This window comes from Cervus canadensis, chromosome X (genome assembly GCF_019320065.1).
Source record: "Cervus canadensis isolate Bull #8, Minnesota chromosome X, ASM1932006v1, whole genome shotgun sequence".
In the NCBI taxonomy this organism is placed as follows: domain Eukaryota; kingdom Metazoa; phylum Chordata; class Mammalia; order Artiodactyla; family Cervidae; genus Cervus; species Cervus canadensis.
In genome coordinates, this window is record NC_057419.1 from 61,554,924 (window position 1) to 61,576,421 (window position 21,498).

The following is a 21,498-nucleotide window of genomic DNA, read 5'->3' on the forward strand; positions in this document are numbered from 1 at the left end:
TTTTCCAGGGCTCCAAAATCCCTGCAGATGATGACTGTAGTCATGATATTAAAAGATGCTTGCACCTTGGAAGAAAAGCTATGACCAACCTAGACAGCATATTAAAAAGCAGAGACATTAGTTCGCCAGCAAATGTCCATCTAGTCAAAGCTATGGTTTTTCCCGTAGTCATGTATTGATGTGAGAGTTGGACCATAAAGAAAGCTGAGCGCCAAAGACAATGCTTCTGCACTGTGGTGTTGGGAAAGACTCTTGAGAATCCCTTGGACAGCAAGGAGATCAAACCAATCAATACTAAAGGAAATCAATACTGAATATTCATTGGAAGGACTGATGCTGAAGCTGAAGCTCCAATACTTTGGCCACCTAATGCAAAGAGCTGACTCATTGGAAAAGACCCTGATCCTGGGAAAGATTGAAGGCAGGAGGAGAAGGGTATAACAGAGGATGAGATTTTTGGATGGCATCACCGACTCAATGGATATGACTTTGAGCAAGCTCTGGGAGATGGTGAGGACAGGGAAACCTGGTGTGCTGCATTCCATGGGGTCACAAAGAGTCAGACATGACTGAGTGACTGGACAACAACAACATGGAACAGCTGACTGGCTCAGGGTCACAGAATTACAAGAAAGGAGTACAACAAGGCTGTTTATTGTCACCCTGTTTATTTAAATTATACACGGAGCCCATCATGCAAAATTCGAGGCTAGATGAGTTATAAGCTGGAGTCAAGATTTCTGGGAGAAATATCAACAACCTCAGATATGTGGATGATACCACTCTGATGCCAGAAAGTGAAGAGGAACTAAAGAACCTCTTGATGAAGGTGAAGGAAGAGAGCAAAAAAGCTTAAAATTCAGTATTAAAAAAACTAAGATCATGGCATCCAGTTCCATTACTTCATGGCAAATAGAAGGGCAAAAGTGGAAGCAGTGACAGATTTCCTCTTCTTGGCTCTAAAACCACTGTGGATGGTGACTACAGCCATGAAATTAGAAGATGATTGCTTCTTGGCAGGAAAGCTATGGCAAACCTAGACAGTAGGTTAAAAAGCAAAGACTTCACTTTACTGACAAAGGTCCATAGAGTCAAGGCTATGGTCTTTCCAGTAGTTATGTATGGTTGTGAGAGCTGGATCATAAAGAAGGCAGAGCGCTGAAGAATTGATGCTTTGAAACTACGGTGCTAGGGAAGACTCTTGAGAGTCCCTTGTACTGCATGGAAATCAAACCAGTCAGTCTTAAGGCAAATCAACCCTGAATACTCATTGGAAGGACCGATGCTGAAGCTGACACTCCAATACTTTGACTAGTTGATGCAAAGAGCTGACTCATTAGAAAAGACCCTGAAGCTGGGAAAGATTGAAGGAGAAGAGGGTGACAGAGGATGGGATGGTTGGATGGTGTCACTGATGCAATGGACATGAACTTGAGCAAACTCCAGGAGATGATGAGGGACAGGGAAGCCTGGCGTGCTGCAGTCCGTGGAGTCGTGAAGAGCTGGACATGACTTGGTGACTGAACATCAACATAGTCCAGAATGTTGGAGGTGATTTAACTTGCAAAAACCAAGACTAGACATAATCATATTAGAATGTGAATGCTAGAATTTACTACATATATGCACTAAACTTTGCAGTTTGCATTCAGAGCAATCATCTCTTTGGATCTTTATACAGACCCAAGGCCAGGAAACAGTAGCTGACTTTATTTTGGGGGGCTCCAAAATCACTGCAGATGGTGACTGCAGACATGAAATTAAAAGATGCTTACTCCTTGGAAGGAAAGTTATGACCAACCTAGACAATATATTAAAAAGCAGAGACACTACTTTGTCAACAAAGGTTCATCAAGTCAAGGCTATGGTTTTTCCAGTAGTCATGTATGGATGTGAGAGTTGGACTATAAAGAAAGCTGAGTGCCACAGAATTGATGCTTTTGAACTGTGGTGTTAGAGAAGACTCTTGAGAGTCCCTTGGACTGCAAGGAGATCCAACCAGTCCAACCTAAAGGAGATCAGTCCTGGGTGTTCATTGGAAGGACTGATGTTGAAGCTGAGACTCCAATACTTTGGCCCCCTGATGTGAAGAGTTGACTCATTTGAAAAGACCCTGATGCTGGGAAAGATTGAGGGCAGGAGGAGAAGGGGACGATGGAGGATGAGATGGTTGGATGGCATCACCAACTCAATGGACATGAGTTTGAGTAAACTCTGGGAGTTGGTGATGGACAGAGAGGCCTGGCATGCTGTGGTTCACAGGGTCACAAAGAGTCGGGTACGACTGAGCAACTGAACTGAACTGAAGGCCAGGATTACCATCCCCAGTTTGCCTATGATGAAGCTGAGGCTCAGAGATGAAAGGTGGCTGACCTTAAGTTACTCAGTGATGTATAGCATAATTATTAAAGCTAGGGGCCTCTCCAGTGTCTTGAAATTTTCATTTTCTAGAAGTGTTTGGAATAGCAGGTTTTCTGGCATATCTGTTCCAGAAAATAACTCTTTGGGGAAGGAAAATGGGTGGGGTGCCAAATAAGGCCCTTATGCCTGAATGTATTAATGTAATACCTTTGCCCACAATACCAGGCCTATTCTCTCTGCCTCCCATCAGCTCCCCTACTCCTACCCTATATCCAGCCTGGATGTATATTCTCTGCCAGTGGTAAAGTAAGAGACTTTCCATCAGCACTGTCTCTCAAGAGATTGAAAAGTGAGAATAGCTGTAATGTCAGACAGGACTTCATCTGTCTATCTTACCTCATATTCCCCTGGGGGGTAAGAGAGAAAGGTTGACACCAGTAGGAGTGTACACTCTACTTGTCCTTCCTACCCTCCTGTGTTCAATTTAAGAGTCTCTGATCTTAGTTTTGGCAGTGGCTTGAGTCTTCAACTTTATTTCGAGGTGGGAGAGGGCAAATATCCCATCTTTAAAAGCCTCTCCCAGATAGATTTCAGATATTTGAAAAAATCTGTCAATTATAATGCTTTAGTGCTTTATATTGTAAAAAAGTTCTTTCATACATTATACCTGTTTTAAAGATGAAGAACCTGAGTTCAAGACAGGAGTAGTAACTTACTCAAAGCAATTCACATCTGGGAAAGGCAGCCTGTTCCATATTCCCATCCCCAGACCAAAGTATGGATTTCATGACTGAGAATAGAGCCCAGGGAAGGTCAGGTAAAGCAGAAACTGCTCTTGACTCTGGCAGAAGGGCTTCCCTGGTGGCTCAGCTTCCCTGAGTTCACCTAAAATTCAGGAGACCCAGGGTTGATCCCTGGGTCAGGAAGATACCCTGGAGAAGGAAATGGCAATGCACTCCAGTATTCTTGCCTGGTAATCTCATGCAGTCCATGGGTTCGCAAAGAGTCAGACATGACTCAGCGACTAAACCACTACCACCATGGCAGGACAGACAGAGGTGCTGGAGGGCACTGGTTATTTCTATCCACTAGACATTGCCTAAATAACCTTTAAAAGATCATTAAGGACCATAGGGAAGAGACTTTGGATATTGAGTAAAGCAGTTCATTTCCACCACCAGAAAAAGCAGCTGGCTCCGTAATCTAAGTTGTGGAGGCAGCAGCATAGTCTTCCATTGAAAAACAGCACATGGCTTTATCCTCATCCAAGATAGAGAAGGTTTCTTTTCTTTTTTGCTTTACTCTCCACATAGCTCTTAATTCCTATGGCCTACAAGTTTTCTCCTGCCTTCTTCCAAGTCACTTTAGACTCACCACACTCCCTGGGTCAGCTGGACCGTCTTATGCATGTTTTAAGAGTGATAGTTCTGTGTTGCAACATAGGGTGGGGCAAATATTTTCCCTGTGAATCTCCTGGGCCTCACCCTTTATTTGAAGTCCTATAACTCCCTGCCTCCAACAGGGAGCAAGGTGGGAATTCGGCTTCTTGGAACCTTATAGAAAGTTTAGGAGCCAAAGTGACCTTCCCTCTTGGGCCTGATTTCCCCAAAGTACCTCCTAGCAGACCTCCAAAGATATCCCCCAACATACTTAAGGGTAGCTGGGTGGGGAGAGGAAAGAAGACCTACTGTCTCTTTCTATTGACATGTCAGTTGGATCTCATATTTCTCATCATTCCTTCCAGTTTGATTCCTTCAGAATTATGCTTTTCCTTTAATTCATAACTATATATCTCATGGGAGAAATATCAGTAACCTCAGATACACAGGTGACACCACCCTTATGGCAGAAAGCAAAGAGGAACTGAAGAGCCTCTTGATGAAAGTGAAAGAGGAGAGTGAAAAAGCTGGTTTAAAACTCAACATTCAAAAAATGAAGATCATGGCATCTGGTTCCATCACTTTATGGAAAATAGATGGGGAAACAATGGAAACAATGACAGACTTTATTTTCTTGGGCTCCAAAATCACTGCAGATGGTGGCTGTGCCATGAAATTAAGAGATGCTTGCTCCTTGGAAGAACCTAGACAGCATATTAAAAAGCAGAGATACTACTTTGCCAACAAAGGTCCTTATAGTCAAAGCTATGGTTTTTCCAGTAGTTATGTATGGATGTGAGAGTTGGACCATAAAGTAAGCTGAGCACCAAAGAATTTATCCTTTTGAACTTCGGTATTGGAGAAGACTCTTGAGAGTCCCTTGGGCAGCAAGGACATCAAACCATTCAATTCTGAAGGAAATCAATCCTGAATATTCATTGGAAGGACTGATGCTGAAGCTGAAGCTCCAATACTTTGGCCACCTGGTGCGAAGAACTGACTCATTAAAAAAGACCCTGATCCTGGAAAAGATTGAAGGTGGGAGGAGAAGGGGATGACAGTGACAGAGGATGAGATAGTTGGATGACATCACCGACTCAATGGACATGAATTTGAGCAAGCTCTGGGAGTTTGTAATAGACAGGGAAGCCTGGTGTGCTGCAGTCCATGGGGTCGCAAAGAGTAGGACATGACTGAGCAAATGAACTGAAATGATATATCTCATGACCATGATGTAATAAGTAACTTGGAGGCTGTATTCTTCTGTATTATCTGTTTTTGTTGTTGTTGTTGAGTCCTTTACAGCTAATTCTTGTCCCACAATTACTTGGTGGTTAATTAAGTACACTAAACAGTGTGTGCACTTCAATAGGTCCTAGCACTGGCAAATGAATGCTCTCTACAACAGACTTCTGCTTTCAAGGTTTTATTAAATGTATCATTGGGAACAGTTCATCTACAAACACTGATTGAGGGTTCCCAGGGCAACCCACTAGTCAAGGTGCTAAAAAGCACCTAAGAAAAAATTAGAAGTTCCCATTGTACTGCACTGGGGATTAGAAGCAATTGAATTGCAAGCTTGTATCAAGCAGCCTGACCTAACACAGGTATTGGTAAATATGTGTGAGCCAAGGGTTTAGGTCTTGACTTTTAAGTTCTCTGTTATTTTCTTTCTGGGACAGTTTATTCTTATCTCACTGACTCTAATTAGCCATGTCTGGAGCTTCTGGCAGGGCAAGAACCAGTATCCAAATTGAAGATGATTCAGCTTGAGGAGGCCTTAGGTATTCAAAAGTCACCATTTGCATTGCCATGGTTCAAGTCTAATATTGCTGCATCTATGGGAAAGGTAGTGATTGTGTCACAATTATATTAGCAATAATATAATGATAAAATATTACAGCCAGCCATCTTCACTGTGCCTGCTCTAGACTATAATTTACAAAGCTCTTTTATATATTTGTGGTCTCATTTCATCCTCACAATCCCCTGAATAGGGTGTTATAATATTCCTTTTGAAGAAGAGAAAAGCAGCTTATATTAGATATATCACTTGGCAGACTAGAGGTCAGTCTAACCTGTCTTTTGATCCCCGGACCAGGGCTTTCTCCACTGTTTACCCTTAACAATTTCACTTTAACAATTGCTTTAACATGGTACAGTTACCATAGTGACACTGAGGGCAACATTGCAGAAAAATAACCAGCAGCCATGTAGCAAAATTTCCCAATGGTATATCCTTAAACACAATCACTACAAAGCTCATTGTAAGCTCCACCCAAGACAAGAAACTTTCTGGCTAGAATACACAGCCCAGAATAACTTCTTAGCAATGACCTTTTCTGTAGCAATTAAGACACCAGCCTTTGTTGCCAAGCTTACCTCAGTACATGGATATGCCAACCAGGAGCAAGGTCCTCATGGTATGAACATTGTGGGATCATCCCAAGTCATAACAAAAATCACCTTGGTTCTAGGAGAGGAGTTCAGGATGAGGAGGGCACATGTATGCCTGTGGCTGATTCATGTTGATGTATGGCAAAAACCATCACAATATTGTAAAGTAATTATCCTCCAATTAAATAAGTTAATTTTAAAAATTGCAGTTAGCAATTGAACTAGGGAAATGTTTTACTTTGCTTTTTAAGACATCTTGGGTAGAGGTGAGGTGAAGGATGCTTTTCTTCTTTATAATTACTGCTTATAGTGAAGTCGCTCAGTCGTGTCTGACTCCTTGTGACCCCATGGACTGCAGCACACCAGGCTCCTCCGTCCAGTCCATGGGGTTTCCAGGCAAAAATACTGGAGGGGGTTGCCATGTTCTTCTCCATAATTGCTGCTTGGTCATGGCAAATGTCACACTCAAGTTTTTGTTCCTGGGGAGTGCTTTTAAAGATTTCATTACTCTTAAAGTACAGGTATCTTTGAATGCCTTGCTTTCATGTGTCTATTCTATTTGGGTAATATTTGTTAGTGGAAGCACAAAAGACACGTGATGGAAACATTTTCAACATGCCCCTAAGACTAGATAATAATTGAGTTGTCTATATTTGAACTAGCAAAAGAAAAGTGTTCTTGTTTGTAAGGGAGGGGAGGTATTTGCTGGGTATGAGTTTATTTTTTTGGTTCAGTATTTTCTTCTCTGTATACCTAGATTTGAATTTTGACAGAGAGGAGCCTAGGAGAACAACTTTCTCCTTCAAGGTTCTCAGACTCAGGCTCAGTAAAAGTGTCAATACTGTAGCACCCTCTCTGAAACACAAACCCCTACTGTACTGGGAAGATAATCTCTTATGCATGTAACACCCTGCTCACCTCACTACCAAGGTCTCTAGTGTTTTACACTGAATGTGGGTAAATTTCAATTACTTTTATTATCCTAAATTGGTTATTTGGAGACATTTTGTTGAATCTTGAGCCTTATGTATGTGGTAGCTACTGACAGAATGTTTTATTTCTGATGCTCTGGAGATATTTCATATTAGCCAATAAAGAAAAAATGCATCCAAAAACCTTGTTTATTATTCTACTTTCAAATAACTAAGGCGACTCCTTTGGCTGGTGTGTCTTTGCTCAGTGAGTATAGCAATGAAACATGTTTCTTATCAGTGGATCCAGCACGAAGGATAGTGGGATTCACTGAGTTGCCACCCAAGAGATCTGGGTTATAATCTAAGTTTTCCTTCAATATTTCTGAATTGCTTATGGCATCTGTCTTTTTCATAGGCTACAGATCTAATAAAATTTTTGTGTGCTAAACTAGCCCTTCTTAAAACAGGGTTCCATCCTAAGAGGACTATGCACATATCTTGTGAGGTCTGCAAAATATGAGTTTGTATTTTTTTTTTTCATTTTGATCATAGTATTTTTTTAAAGCATAGAAGCATATTATCTTTAGACTGTCTAGATTATTATCTCTTAGAAGTACTACCTGGCCATTTTAGAATCTGTTTACAATCTCATTGAATTTAAAGAACCACCTAAAGAGATACTATTTAACTTTCAATTCTGTGTTTTACTATAATCTTATTTAAGACCTAGAGTAATCTAAGTTTCTCCCATATTTAATATGCTAACAACACATGTTGGCAAGGCTGTGGAGAATGGGGAAGCCCATACATTTTCAGTGGGATTGTAAAGTGGTGCACCTACTTTTGAAAACAGCCTAACAATTCCTCTAAAAGTTAAAGTTAGAATTAATACATGATCCAATATTTCCACTATTATGTACCTCAAGGTCATTAAAAATACATGTGCACAAAAAAATTTTACACAAATATTCATAGAAACATTATTTACAGTATCCAAATAGTAGAAACAACTTAAATGTCTATCAACTGATGAATGGATAAGCAAATTATCAAGTATACATATAATGTAATGCTCAGTAATAAAGAGGATTGAACTAACACATGACGCATCATAAATGAACCTCAAAGCAAGCTAAGTGAAAAAGCCAGACAGAAGAAACTGCATATTGTATGATTCCATTTGTATAAAATGTCCACATAGGCAAGCTAATAGAGACAGAAGTTAAATTAAAGTTGTCTGAGGCTGGCGTTGAGGAAAGGAATTATAGACAGTCCCCAATTTATGATAAGTAAGTTGTTTAACATACAACTTTTGACTTTATTGTGGTGTGAAGGTGATAAATATTCAATGGAAACCATACTTCAAATTTTGAGTTTTGATCTTTTCCTGAACTAGCAGTGTGCACACTAATTACATTTTTTTACTTCTTTTTTAATAAATTTATTCATTTTAATTGGAGGCTAATTACTTTACAATATTGTAGTGGTTTTGCCATACATTGCCATGAATCACCACGGGTGTACATGGGTGTTCCCCATCCTGTAACCCCCTCCCACCTCCCTCCCCATCCCATCCCCCTGGGTCATCCCAGTGCACCAGCCCTGAGCACCCTGTCCCATGCATCAAACCTAGACTGGCGATCCATTTCACATATGATAATAAACATGTTTCAATGTCATTCTCCCAAATCATCCCACCCTCACCCTCTCCCACAGAGTCCAAAGACTGTTATATACATCTGTGTCTCTTTTGCTGTCTCACATATAGGGTCATTGTTACCATCTTTCTAAATTACACATATATGCGTTAGTATACTATATTGATGTTTTACTTGCTGGCTTACTTCACTCTGTATAATAGACTCCAGTTTCATCCACCTCATTAGAACTGATTCAAATGTATTCTTTTTAATGGCTGAGTAGTATTCCATTGTATATATGTACCACAACTTCCTTATCCATTCGTCTACTGATGGACATCTGGGTTACTTCCATGTCCTGGCTATTATAAACAGTGCTGCAATGAGTATTGGGGTACATGTGTCTCTTTCAATTCTGATTTCCTCAGTGCATATGCCTAGCAGTGGGATTGCTGGGTCATATGGCAGTTCTATTTCCAGTTTTTTAAGGAATTTCCACATTATTCTCCATAGTGGCTGTACTAGTTTGCATTCCCACCAACAGTGTAAGAGGGCTCCCTTTCCTCCACACCCTCTCCAGCATTTATTGCTTGTAGATTTTTGGATAACAGTCATTCAGACTGACATGAAATGGTACCTCATTGTGGTGTTGATTTGCATTTCTCTGATAATTAATGATATTGAGCATCTTTTCATGTGTTTGTTAGCCATCTGTATGTCTTCTTTGGAGAACTGTATGTTTACTTCTTTGGACCATATTTTGATTAGGTGGTTTATTTTTCTTGAATTGAGCTTCAGGTGTTCCTTGTGTATTTTTGAGATTAATTCTCTGTCAGTTGCTTCATTTGCTATTTTTTCTCCCATTCTGAAGGCTGTCTTTTCACCTTGCTTATAGTTTCCTTCATTGTGCAAAAAATTTTAAGTTTAGTTAGGTCCCATTTGTTTATTTTTGCTTTTATTTCCATTACTCTGGGAGGTGGGTCATAGAGGATCCTGCTGTGATTTATGTCAGAGAGTGTTTTGCCTATGCTTTCCTCTAGGAGTTTTATAGTTTCTGGTCTTACTCCCAGCACCACTTGTTAAAGAGATTGTCTTTTCTCCATTGTATATTCTTGCCTCCTTTGTCAAAGATAAGGTGTCCATAAGTGCATAGATTTATCTCTGGGCTTTCCATTTTGCTCCATTGATCTATATTTCTGTCTTTGTTCCAGTACCATACTGTCTTGATGACTATAGCTTTGTAGTAGAGCCTGAAGTCAGGCAGCTTGATTCCTCCAGTTCCATTCTTCTTTCTCAAGATAGCTTTGGCTATTTGAGGTTTTATGTATTTCCATACAAATTGTGAAATCATTTGTTTTAGTTCTCTGAAAACTACCATTGGTAGCTAGATATGGATTGCATTGAATCTATAGATTGCTTTGGGTAGTATAATCATTTTCCCTATATTGATTCTTCCAATCCATGAACATGGTATATTTATCCATCTATTTGTGTCATCTTTGATTTCTTTCATCAGTGTTTTATGGTTTTCTATATATAGGTCTTTTGTGTCTTTAGGTAGATATATTCCTAAGTATTTTATTCTTTTCGTTGCAATGGTGAATGGAATTGTTCCTTAATTTCTCTTTCTGTTTTCTCATTGTTAGTGTATAGGAATGCAAAGGATTACTGTGTGTTGATTTTATATCCCACAACTTTACTATATTCATTGATTAGCTCTAGTAATTTTCTGGTGGAGTCTTTAGGGTTTTCTATGTAGAGGATCATGTCATCTGCAAATAGTGAGAGTTTTACTTCTTCTTTTCCAATCTGGATTCCTTTTATTTCTTTTTCTGCTCTCATTGCTGTGGCCAAAACTTCCAAAATTATGTTGAATAGTAGTGGTGAGAGTGGGCACCCTTGTCTTGTTCCTGCCTTTAGGGGAAATGCTTTCAATTTTTCAACATTGAGGATAATGTTTGCTGTGGGTTTGTCATATATAGCTTTATATTATGTTGAGGTATGTTCCCTCTATTCCTGCCTTCTGGAGGGTTTTTTCATAAATGAATGTTGAATTTTGTCAAAGGCTTTCTCTGCATCCATTGAGATAATAATATGGTTTTTATCTTTCAATTTGTCAATGTGGTGTATTACACTGATTGATTTGTGGATACTGAAAAATCTTTGCATCCCTGGGATCAAGCCCACTTGGTCATGATGTATGGTCTTTTTAATGTGTTGTTGGATTCTGTTTGCTAGAATTTTGTTAAGGATTTTTGCATCTATGTTCATCAGTGATATTGGCCTGTAGTTTTCTTTTTGTGTGTGTGGCTTTGTTGTCTGGTTTTGGTGTGAGGGTGATGGTGGCCTCATAGGAAGTTTACCTTCCTCTGCAATTTTCTGGAAGAGTTTGAGTAAGATAGGTGTTAGCTCTTCTCTAAATTTTTGGTAGAATTCGGCTGTGAAGCCGTCTGGTCCTGGGCTTTTGTGTGCTGGATGATTTCTGATTATAGTTTCAATTTCCGTTCCTGTGATGGGTCTGTTAAGATTTTCCAATTCTTCTTGGTTCAGTTGTGGAAAGTTGTACTTTTCTAAGAATTTGTCCATTTCATCCAAGTTGTCCATTTTACTGGCATAAAGTTGCTAATAGTGGTCTCTTATGATCCTTTGTTTTTCTGTGTTGTCTATTGTGATTCCTCCATTTTCATTTCTAATTTTGTTGATTTGATTCTTCTCCCTTTGTTTCTTGATGAGTCTGGCTAATGGTTTGTCAATTTTATTTATCTTCTCAAAGAACCAGCTTTTAACTTGTTGATTTTTGCTATGGTCTCTTGTTTCTTTTGCATTTATTGCTGCCCTAATTTTTAAGATTTATTTCCTTCTACTAACCCGGGGTTCTTCATTTCTTCCTTTTCTAGTTGCTTTAGGTGCAGAGTTAACTTATTTATTTAACTTTTTTCTTGTTTCTTGAGGTAAGCCTGTATTGCTATGAACCTTCCCCTTAGCACTGCTTTTACAGTGTCCCATAGGTTTTGGGTTGGTGTGTTTTCATTTTCATTCTTTTATATGCATATTTTTATTTCTTTTTTTATTTCTTCTGTGATTTGTTGGTTATTCAGCAGCATGTTGTTCAGCCTCCATATGTTGGAATTTTTAATAGTTTTTCCCCTGTAATTGACATCGAATCTTACTGCCTTGTGGTCAGAGAAGATGCTTGGAATGATTTCAATTTTTTTGAATTTACCAAGGCTAGATTTATGGTCCAGGATGTGATCTATCCTGGAGAGGGTTCCATGTGCACTTGAGAAAAAGGTGGAATTCATTGTTTTGGGGTGAAATGTCCTATAGATATCAATTAGGTCTATCTGGTCTAATGTATCATTTAAAGTTTGTGTTTCCTTGTTAATTTCTGTTTAGTTGATCTATCCATAGGTGTGAGAGGGGTATTAAAGTCTCCCACTATTACTGTGTTATTGTTAATTTCCCCTTTCATACTTGTTAGCATTTGTCTTATATATCGCAGTGCTCCTATGTTGGGTGCATATATATTTATAACTGTTATATCTTCTTCTTGGTTTGATCCATTGATCATTATGTAGTGTCCACTTTTGTCTCTTTTCACAGCCTTTGTTTTAAAGTCTATTTTATCTGATATGAGTATTGCTACTCTTGCTTTTTTTTTTTTTTTTTTTTTTTTTTTTTTTTTTTTTTTTTTTTTTTTTTTTTTTTTGTCTCTATTTGTGTGGACTATCTTTTTCCAGCCCTTCACTTTCAGTCTGCATGTGTCCCTTGTTTTGAGGTGGGTTTCTTTTAGGCAACATACATAGGGGTCTTGTTTTCGTATCCATTCAGCCAGTCTTTGTCTTTTGGTTGAGGCATTCAACCCATTTACATTTAAGGTAATTATTGATAAGTATGATCCTGTCGCCATTTACTTTGCTGCTTTAGGTTTGTGTTTACACACCCTTTCTGTGTTTCCTGTCTAGAGAACATCCTTTAGCATTTGTTGGAGAGTTGGTCTCGTGGTGCTGAATTCTCTCAGCTTTTGCTTATCTGTAAAGCTTTTTATTTCTCCTTCATATTTGAATGAGATCCTTGCTGGGTACAGTAATCTGGATTATAGGTTTTCCTCTTTCATCACTTTAAGTATGTCCTGCCATTCCCTTCTGGCCTGAAGAGTTTCTATTGAAAGATCAGATATTATCCTTATGGGAATCCCCTTGTGTGTTATTTGTTGTTTTTCCCTTGCTGCTTTTAGTATTTAGTATTTAGTGTTTGATCTTTGTTAATTTGATTAATATGTGTCTTGGGGTGTTTCGCCTTGGGTTTATCCTGTTTGGGACGCTCTGGATTTCTTGGACTTGGGTCACTATTTCCTTCCTCATTTTAGGGAATTTTTCAACCATTATCTCCTCAAGTATTTTCTCATGGTCTTTCTTTTTGTCTGCTTCTTCTGGGACTCCTATGATTTGAATGTTGGGGCGTATAACATTGTCCCAGAGGTCTCTGAGGTTGTCCTCATTTCTTTTAATTCTTTTTTTTTCTTTTTTCATCTGTGCTTCATTTATTTCTATCATTCTATCTTGACCTCACTTATCCTATCTTCTGCCTCTGTCATTCTACTGTTGGTTCCCTCCAGAGTGTTTTTTATCTCATTTATTGCATTGTTCATTATATATTGACTCTTTTTTGTTTCTTCTAGGTCCTTGTTAAACATTTCTTGCATCTTCTCAACCCTTGTCTCCAGGTTATTTGTCTGTAACTCCATTTTGTTTTCAAGATTTTGGATCATTTTCACTATCAGTATTCTGAATTTTTTTCAGGTAGATTCCCTATCTCTTCCTCTGTGGTTTGGTTTGGTGGGCATTTATCCTTTTCCTTTACCTTCTGAGTATTTCTCTCCCTTTTCATCTTGTTTAGATTGCTGTGCTTGGAGTGGCCTTTCCATATTCTGGCAGTTTGTGGTTCCTCTTTATTGTGGAGGTTCCTCACTTTGGGTGGGGTTGGATGGGTGGCTTGTCAAGGTTTCCTGGTTAGGGAAGCTTGTGTCGGTGTCTGGTGGGTGGAGCTGGATTTCATCTCTCTGGAGTGCAATGAAGTGTCCAGTAGTGAGTTTTGAGATGTCACTGGGTTTGGTGTGACTTTGGGCAGCCTGTATATTGAAGCTCGGGGCTATGTTCCTTTGTTGCTGGAGAATTTGCATCGTATGTTTTGCTCTGGAACTTGTTGGCCCTTGGGTGATGCTTGGTTTAAGTGTAGGTATGGAGGCTTTTGGATGAGATCTTATTGAATAATGTTCCCTGGAGTCTGGAGTTCTCTGGTATTCTCAGGTTTCGAACTTAAGCCTCCTGCCTCTGAATTTCAGTCTTATTCTTACAGTAACCTCAAGACTTCTCCATCTGTACAGCACCAATGATAAAATATCTAGGTTAATGATGAAAAGTTTCTCTACAGTGAGGGATACCTGGAGAGGTGCACAGAGCTACATAGAGAAGAGAGGAGGGAAGAGGAAGATAGAGGTGACCAGGAGCTGAAGAGGGGGAATCAAAAGGGGAGAGAGCAAGCTAGCCAGTAATCACTTCCCTATGTGCTCTCCACAGTCTGGACCCCTCAGAGATGTTCACGGAGTTACACAGAGAAAAGAAGAGGGAGGGAGGAGACAGAGGTGACCAGGAGGAGAAAAGGGGGAATCAAAAGTAGAGAGACAGATCCAGCCAGTAATCAGTTCACTATGTGTTCTCCACAGCCCAGAACACATAAAGATATTCACAGAGTTGGGTAGAAAAGAGAAGGGGGAGGGAGAAGATAGAGGCAACCTGGTGGAGAAAAAGGAGAGCCAAAAGGGGAAGAGAGCAATCAAGCCAGTAATCACACTCCCAAGTAAAAATGGGTACTGAAGATTGTGTTCTTAAAGGTACAAAATTGATAACAAATATCAAAAAGCAAAGATTAAAAATCTAGAGTAGAGGTTAGATGCTCAACAATACAATATTTAAAAAACAAAATAGTCACAAACATTATAAAATATATATATGAAGTTTGCTTTAAAAATAGGGTCTTTATTTTTGCAAGGTAATAGTAGACTATAAAAATGAAAATTAAAGGAGTAATAGAGGACTTAAAAATAAACATTTTTTTTAATTTAAAAAATGATAATAGTAAAAATATATCTAGGAATTTCTCTGAAGTTGTTGTGGACAGTGTGGGGTCAGTTAAGTTTCAGATAGTTCCTTGATCCAGCTTATACTTCTCAAGATCTATAGGCCCCTTCCAATGTAGTCGGTGCTAACTACAGGGTTTTAATCTGTTGCACCTGTCACTTCCAAAGCAGTTCCCTCTATTTTAGCTTCTTCTGTTTGATGGTCTCTTCAGTGTTTAATTTCAGTCCTGACACAAGGGGGTGAAGGAGGTCACTTTTTTTTAATCTCACTTGTCCAGTCGTGCTGTGGGGAGGGAGGAACACTGCAGACAAATATCCCTGACGTGTGTGGGGAGTGCTCACAGTGTTTCAGCCACACTTGATTTGCCCCCGCTCACAGCGTGTGTGCTTTCCCAGTCTACACTGCTCAGGCTCCAGGTTGCTCTGCTGGGAACTGTCTGAGGTGGGCCCTGGGTTGCGTGCACTTCCCAGGTCTAAGCTGCTCAGGTTCAGGTTCTCCAGTACACCCTAAAGGTGCAGACTCAGTTGGGCCTGCGTTTTGTGCCCTTCCCAGGTCCAAGCAGCTCAGGTGACCAGGTGCTCGGTGAGCACACTCTCCACAGGTGGGCGGTGCGTCTTATTGTTTCCCCACCCCAGCTGCTCAGTTTCCTGTGTATACAAGGGGCGCGCCTTCTCATGTGTGACGTGTGTCTCTTCTGGGGAGCTGATCTCTGGCTGTGACCCTCCCAGTGGATGTCAACCATCCAGAATCCCAAGAACTCTTGGTCAGCAATGGAGCCTTTTTGCAGTTTGGTAGAGGATGCCTCTCTGGGGCCATGATTGCCCCTTTCTGGCTTTGGCTGCCCCCCACCCACCCCCGCCTGCTTGTCTCTGATGGGAGATGGGCCGGTCCACAGCCTGCTAGCTCTCCTCAGTCCTTTGTTCTATGAGCAGGCCTGGCAGTGCCTCATTTTAGGGCTTTTTGCAGGAAGTTTTCTCTCTCTCTTTCTCTTTTATTTTTTTTATTTTTCTCTCTCTCTGGCTATCCCACAGTTTGGGTTGCTATCTCACATTAGCTCCCTCAGATTGCCCTCAGGACACTCCAACCAGTCCTTACCTCAAGCAATGCAGCCCATGCCTCCCTGTTCAGCCTCTGCTTGTTGGTGGCAGCTGCCAGCACTGGGAGTTGCTGTTTGGCACGTAACCTGTGGGTTTTAATCATTTATTTATTTATTTTTCCTCCCAGTTATGTTGCCCTCTGAGGGCAAGATTCCAAGATTCCCCACAGACCTGCCAGTGAAAGTGTTTCCTGATGTTTGGAAACTTCTCTTTTAAGACTCCCTTCCTGGGACGGATCTCTGTCCCTACCTCTTTTGTCTCTCTTTTTATCTTTTATATTTTGTCCTACCTCCTTTCGAAGACAATGGACTGCCTTTCTGGGTGCCTGATGTCCTCTGCCAGCATTCAGAAGTTGTTTTGTGTAATTTGCTCAGCGTTCAAATGTTCCTTCGATGAATTTATGGGAAAGAAAATGGTCTCCCCTGTCCTATTCCTCTGCCATTAGGACCACCCCTCTCTAATTACTTTTGTAATGCTGAGAGTCACAGCTCCTGGTCAGCTATAAAATCACAAAGGTAAACAACTGATACACTTATAACCATTCTCTATCCATATAGCCATTCTGTTTTTCACTTTCAGTGCACTATTCAATAAATCACATGAGATATTCAAGACGTTGTTATAAAAATAAACTTAATGTTTTATGATTTTTTTTCCCAACTGTAGACTAATATAAGTGTTCTGAACACATTTAAGTCAGACTGGACTAAGCTGTGATGATTGGTAGGTTAAGAGCATTAAATGCATTTTACACAGGATAGTTTAAAATTATGATGAATTTATCAGGATGTAACCTGATTGTAAGTCAAGAAAAATCTATAAATGTAAATAGGCATGAGGGATCTTATTTGGGGATGAAAATGTTCTAAAATTGAGCTATGGTTGATTGCTTCAACATTCAGTAAAGTTAATAAAAATTATTGAAAAGCACACTTGAAATGGATGAATTTTGTCATATGTAAAATATCCTTCAATAAAACTTTTTTTAAAATATTCTGTGACCATTGATCTGAGTAGACTTGAGTTTGACTTAACAATCTGATTACTTTCCAAATACTTGCACTGACAGAAGTAATATCAATTTCTCTCTTTCCCTTTCTCTCCCTCTCTCCTTCTCTCCCTCTCTCAGGTAGACAGACAGACACACTCACACACACACACACACACACACACACACACACACACACACACACACACACACATGACCCAATTACTAAAGACAAAAGAAAGAGACAAAACTAGAGTCCTATTTGCTTCTCTTCATTTTGAGCTCTCTACTTAACCTGAAGGAAAGAGAAAGGATGATCAAGAAGGAACTTACAGGATGTATCATTCAAAAGCAAAGGAGAAAGAACAAAGGAAACTGCTATAACTTCAAGGGTGGGTATGGGAAAAGAGATGTTGGAAGATACCGTCACAGGCTACAGTTTTTTGAGGGAACCACTATGGAATGAGGAACAGTAACTGGGAATTAATTGGCAGGTAAGAATCCAGGCCCTTTGGTAAGTCTGTCCTGCTATTGTGTCAGAAAAGACCTTTTTCCCCAATCAGACTTCCCATTCTTACTCAAAAAAATTGAATCCTGCTACAGTAGAAGAGATTTAATGCTCTAATTTATAGAAAGTGATTAAGGCACAGGAAGGGTTAGCATTTATCTGTTGTAGTCAATATCAGTGTGTGCTTGTACAAGTCATAGGGCAGTGAATTCCTACTCCTTACCCAAGAAGGACATAGGGAAATCAGATGGATTAAAGCAGCAAGCAAGTCATCAAACTGTCAAATAAGGCATTCTTTGATTATTTTTATTAGGGACTAGGAACACTTGTATATTTCTACTAATATCATGATCTTTCACTTTATGTTCACAACATGATTGGCAAGTTTCTGTACACCCAGCAGGTAGTTTTTTAAGGCTTTCTAAAGTGTGTGTGTGTGTGTGTGTGTGTGTGTGTGTGTGTGTTGATTTCTCAAATGCTGCCTGCCTTGACAAAATAGATCTCCAGTGAGAGCAGCTGCCTAGTTACATGATTATCATCCCCAAAGCTTTTGTTTGCCTTGTGGTCTCCAGTGCCAGTATATTCCCTTCCTTCACATCTCCTTTCTAAGGAATAGTGCAAAAGTGAAATAGAAGAGGAAAGTATAATCAATATTTAGTGGTTATCTCCCATGTACGCTCTCATTTTCATATTTTGTCTCATTCAATCCTCATGATATCCCTAAGCAGTAGGTGCTGTTTATAACATTTGTTTTACAAAAGAAACTCAAATTCACAGATTTAATGATTTTTTATGGTGATGCAATAGTAAATGATGTGCTGGAAGTCCAGTCTAAGTCTGTCTGACTCTGAGGCACAAGCATTTCCCACTATGCCGCAGCTGCCTCTCTAAGACATACCTCAGGAAAGAGAATATTATTTATCCCGCTGGATTTCTCATAGTTCCCAGCTTGGTAAGCTACATCAGAGAGTCTCCCCAGACATCTCTAAGTATCACATAGCAGTGTCAATGTATTATGAGCTCATGATACATTAATCATTCCCATATAATCAGAAGGACCACATTGGTCATGTTGTCTCCTTGGCCACAATGTTGTCATTGAAAGAACATGCTGGAGATCTAAGTTGCTGGAGTAAGAAAAGGGTACTTTTTGTGGCCTCAGTTTCCCCCATGGTGCACAAAGAATATTGGACTCAGTGATCTATGAGAGTTTTCCAACACTGATGTTCAATGAACATACAAGAACTAGTTTTGCTATAGACTCACTCTTGGTAGCAGGATATTTCAGAGGAGAGGAAGGACAGAGAAGATAACCAGAAATAGGGACTAGAATGCAACTGAGTAAATGCAACCTTTTTAACCTATGAGTTTTATTGATGCTTTCCATTCTATTTTGGAATCATCTGTTATTAATACCCTGAAATTTTAACTAAATATTCATTAAATGTGCCTCTAGGGGTAATTTTCAGATCCTCCAGATGTATCTGAGAAAGTAAGCTTTCCATAGTAACAACAAAGGAGCCAGACCATGATGCATTTTTGCTTCTCATTTGTATGTTGTATATAACACTAGATCTCTTGTTAAAGTCATAAATCAGTAACAATATTGAAAAATATTATATTAAACAACACATTTGGATAAAAATTGAAAGACTGGGTTTTGGTCAGAGATTCTCTTCAAGAAGCCTTAGTTGTTGATAATCACTGATTAATCACTTCTTCATTTTACCTTCCAATTGTCTTGTATGGGATGTGTTTCTTATTAACGTGAATTGAGCCTTCCTACTCTAGTCCAACACCCCTGCAGCAGTGATTCTTAACCTTGGTTTTATACTGGAATCACTTGGGGAGGTTTAAAAAATACTGTTGCAAAGATCCCATCTCTAGAGATTTTAACTTGTTTTGGAGTACGGCCTGAACATAATTTTAAAAAAGCAAAAACACCTCCCCAAGTGATACTAATAAGTAGCCAGGGGTTGAAAACCTCTTCCCTATAGAAAAATTCTCTCTCCTACTCACAGCTTTCTTTATCATGGTCATGGCCACAGGTAATCTACTTGCTCCTCTAAAATACCCTTTAAAAACTTCCATCAACTTTGTTTCCTGCCTCCCCATCCTTCTCTTAAACTCAACTCTTTGCCCTTTGAGGCTGAAACTGGTATTATTCCTAATGTATATTAACTAATCCCCTACAAATCATCCCAATTACAAAATCAGGTGTAAACTTATGCTCAAATACAGATGGTTTCTAATATGTCAGCTTCCTGGGCAGAGTCTTCAGGCTGTGAAAGCAAGCAACATCCAAACTTAACTTTAAAAGGAGGGTTAAGGAGATTACAAGATGGCAGAGGAGTAGGTAGACTTGGAGTACTCTCTATGGATGCATCAGGAATACATCTTCAGATGCAGAGGATCTCACAGAGCACCAGCTGAGAGCTGGCTGGAGTCCCTGATCACTGAAAAGAAATATATAGATCCACATAAAACTCAGGCCTCCCTGGTGGCTCAGATGATAAAGAATTTGCCTGCAATGCAGGAGCCACAGGAGACCCGGGTTTGATCCCTGGGTTAGGAAGATCCCCTGGAGAAGGGAATGCCAACCCGCTCCAGTATTCTTGCCTAGAGAATTCCATGGACAGAGGGGCCTGGCAGGCTATAGTCCATGGGATCGCAAAAAGTCTGACATGACTGAGCAACTTTCACTTCACTTCACTTCTTCACACAAAACTCGGTGGGAAGAAGGAAGGAAGAGAAAAAGAGGAGGAAAGTGAATGGGACTGAACAAGCACCAGAGGGGCGGAGGAACTGAAGCAGGGTCAGATTCCCATATCAGGACAATTGTTTGGGACAGAAAGTAAGGATTTGAGGCTGCTGGAGAGTGCAGCAGCTGATCTGTGACAGTCTGAATGGGGTGAGAAACACACAGACAATTCTGTACCTCAGCCCTACATACCCTGGACAGGGACACTGGTCATTGGTACAAGCAGTGGATGGGAGCTGAAATTTAGGGATTGGATGGCAACCCCAGGGTGAGGACAGCTACTGACTGTGTTGAGATAGCCCAAGGGGAGCTTAGGAAGGAGATCCCAGCAGGGAATACCCTGGGAGGAGAGCCTGATGTGAGGAAGGGCAAAACTGCTCAGTCACATGCAGGGGGTGAAGCCATCACTGTAGCCTCTCCCTCTCCCCACATGCCGGTGCCCAGCAGCTGACCAATGGAGGAAAACCTCAGACATGGTGGCCCTTTGAGTACCTCATTCATGGAACAATTGAGAAAGACCCCAGCCATGTGGGGGAGAGGGGCAGTGGAGGGCTTTGAGCACCTGCTGCACCAAGCAACACAGAAGGACCAGCCAGGGAAGCCCTTTTTAATGCAAGATGCCAAAGGCTAGAAAAAGATTCTAATAGTGCCTTATCTACTGCACCCATGGATGCAGGCTTCCTTGAACACCTGACACATCCAGGTTCCCCACAATCCGAGCAGCCATAACTCCATGTCCTATCTTCATTGAGGCAGAAGTGCCGGAGGCAAGGGGAAAAAAACACTAATAGCACCATATCCCCCTGCACCTGTGGCCACTGGCTCCCCTGTGTACCTGGTGCTGCCAAGTTCCCCAGGATCCAAGCAGCTGCACCACCTCCATGCTCAGCCCTCATTGGGACAGAGCCAAGTCCTCCAGGGCAGCCTTAGGAGCAAACTCCTGTATGTGACTCATACGCAGAAGTGGGGATAAAACCACAACTGAATTCCAGGGACAGTGTGGCTAAGGAAGAGGACCAAAGACCTTTCCACCAGCTGTACAAACTGCAGATTAAATCCACATGATCAACTAGGTAGACTTTGTGTCTATGGAGTATATAAAAGGACAATGAGTGCTTACACAAAAGGAAAAGCCCTAGCTCTGGCAACAGTGTACACTGAAGACAAATACAAGCATGAGTAGAGCCAGATTAGAGTCTGAGCTGTTGCCAAAGCAGGTCCAGAGAACACTCTGGTATTGGAGGGTCTCCTAGGGAGGCAGAGGTGGAACTACCAACCTATATACATTATTCTACTTTCTTTTTAACTTCCTT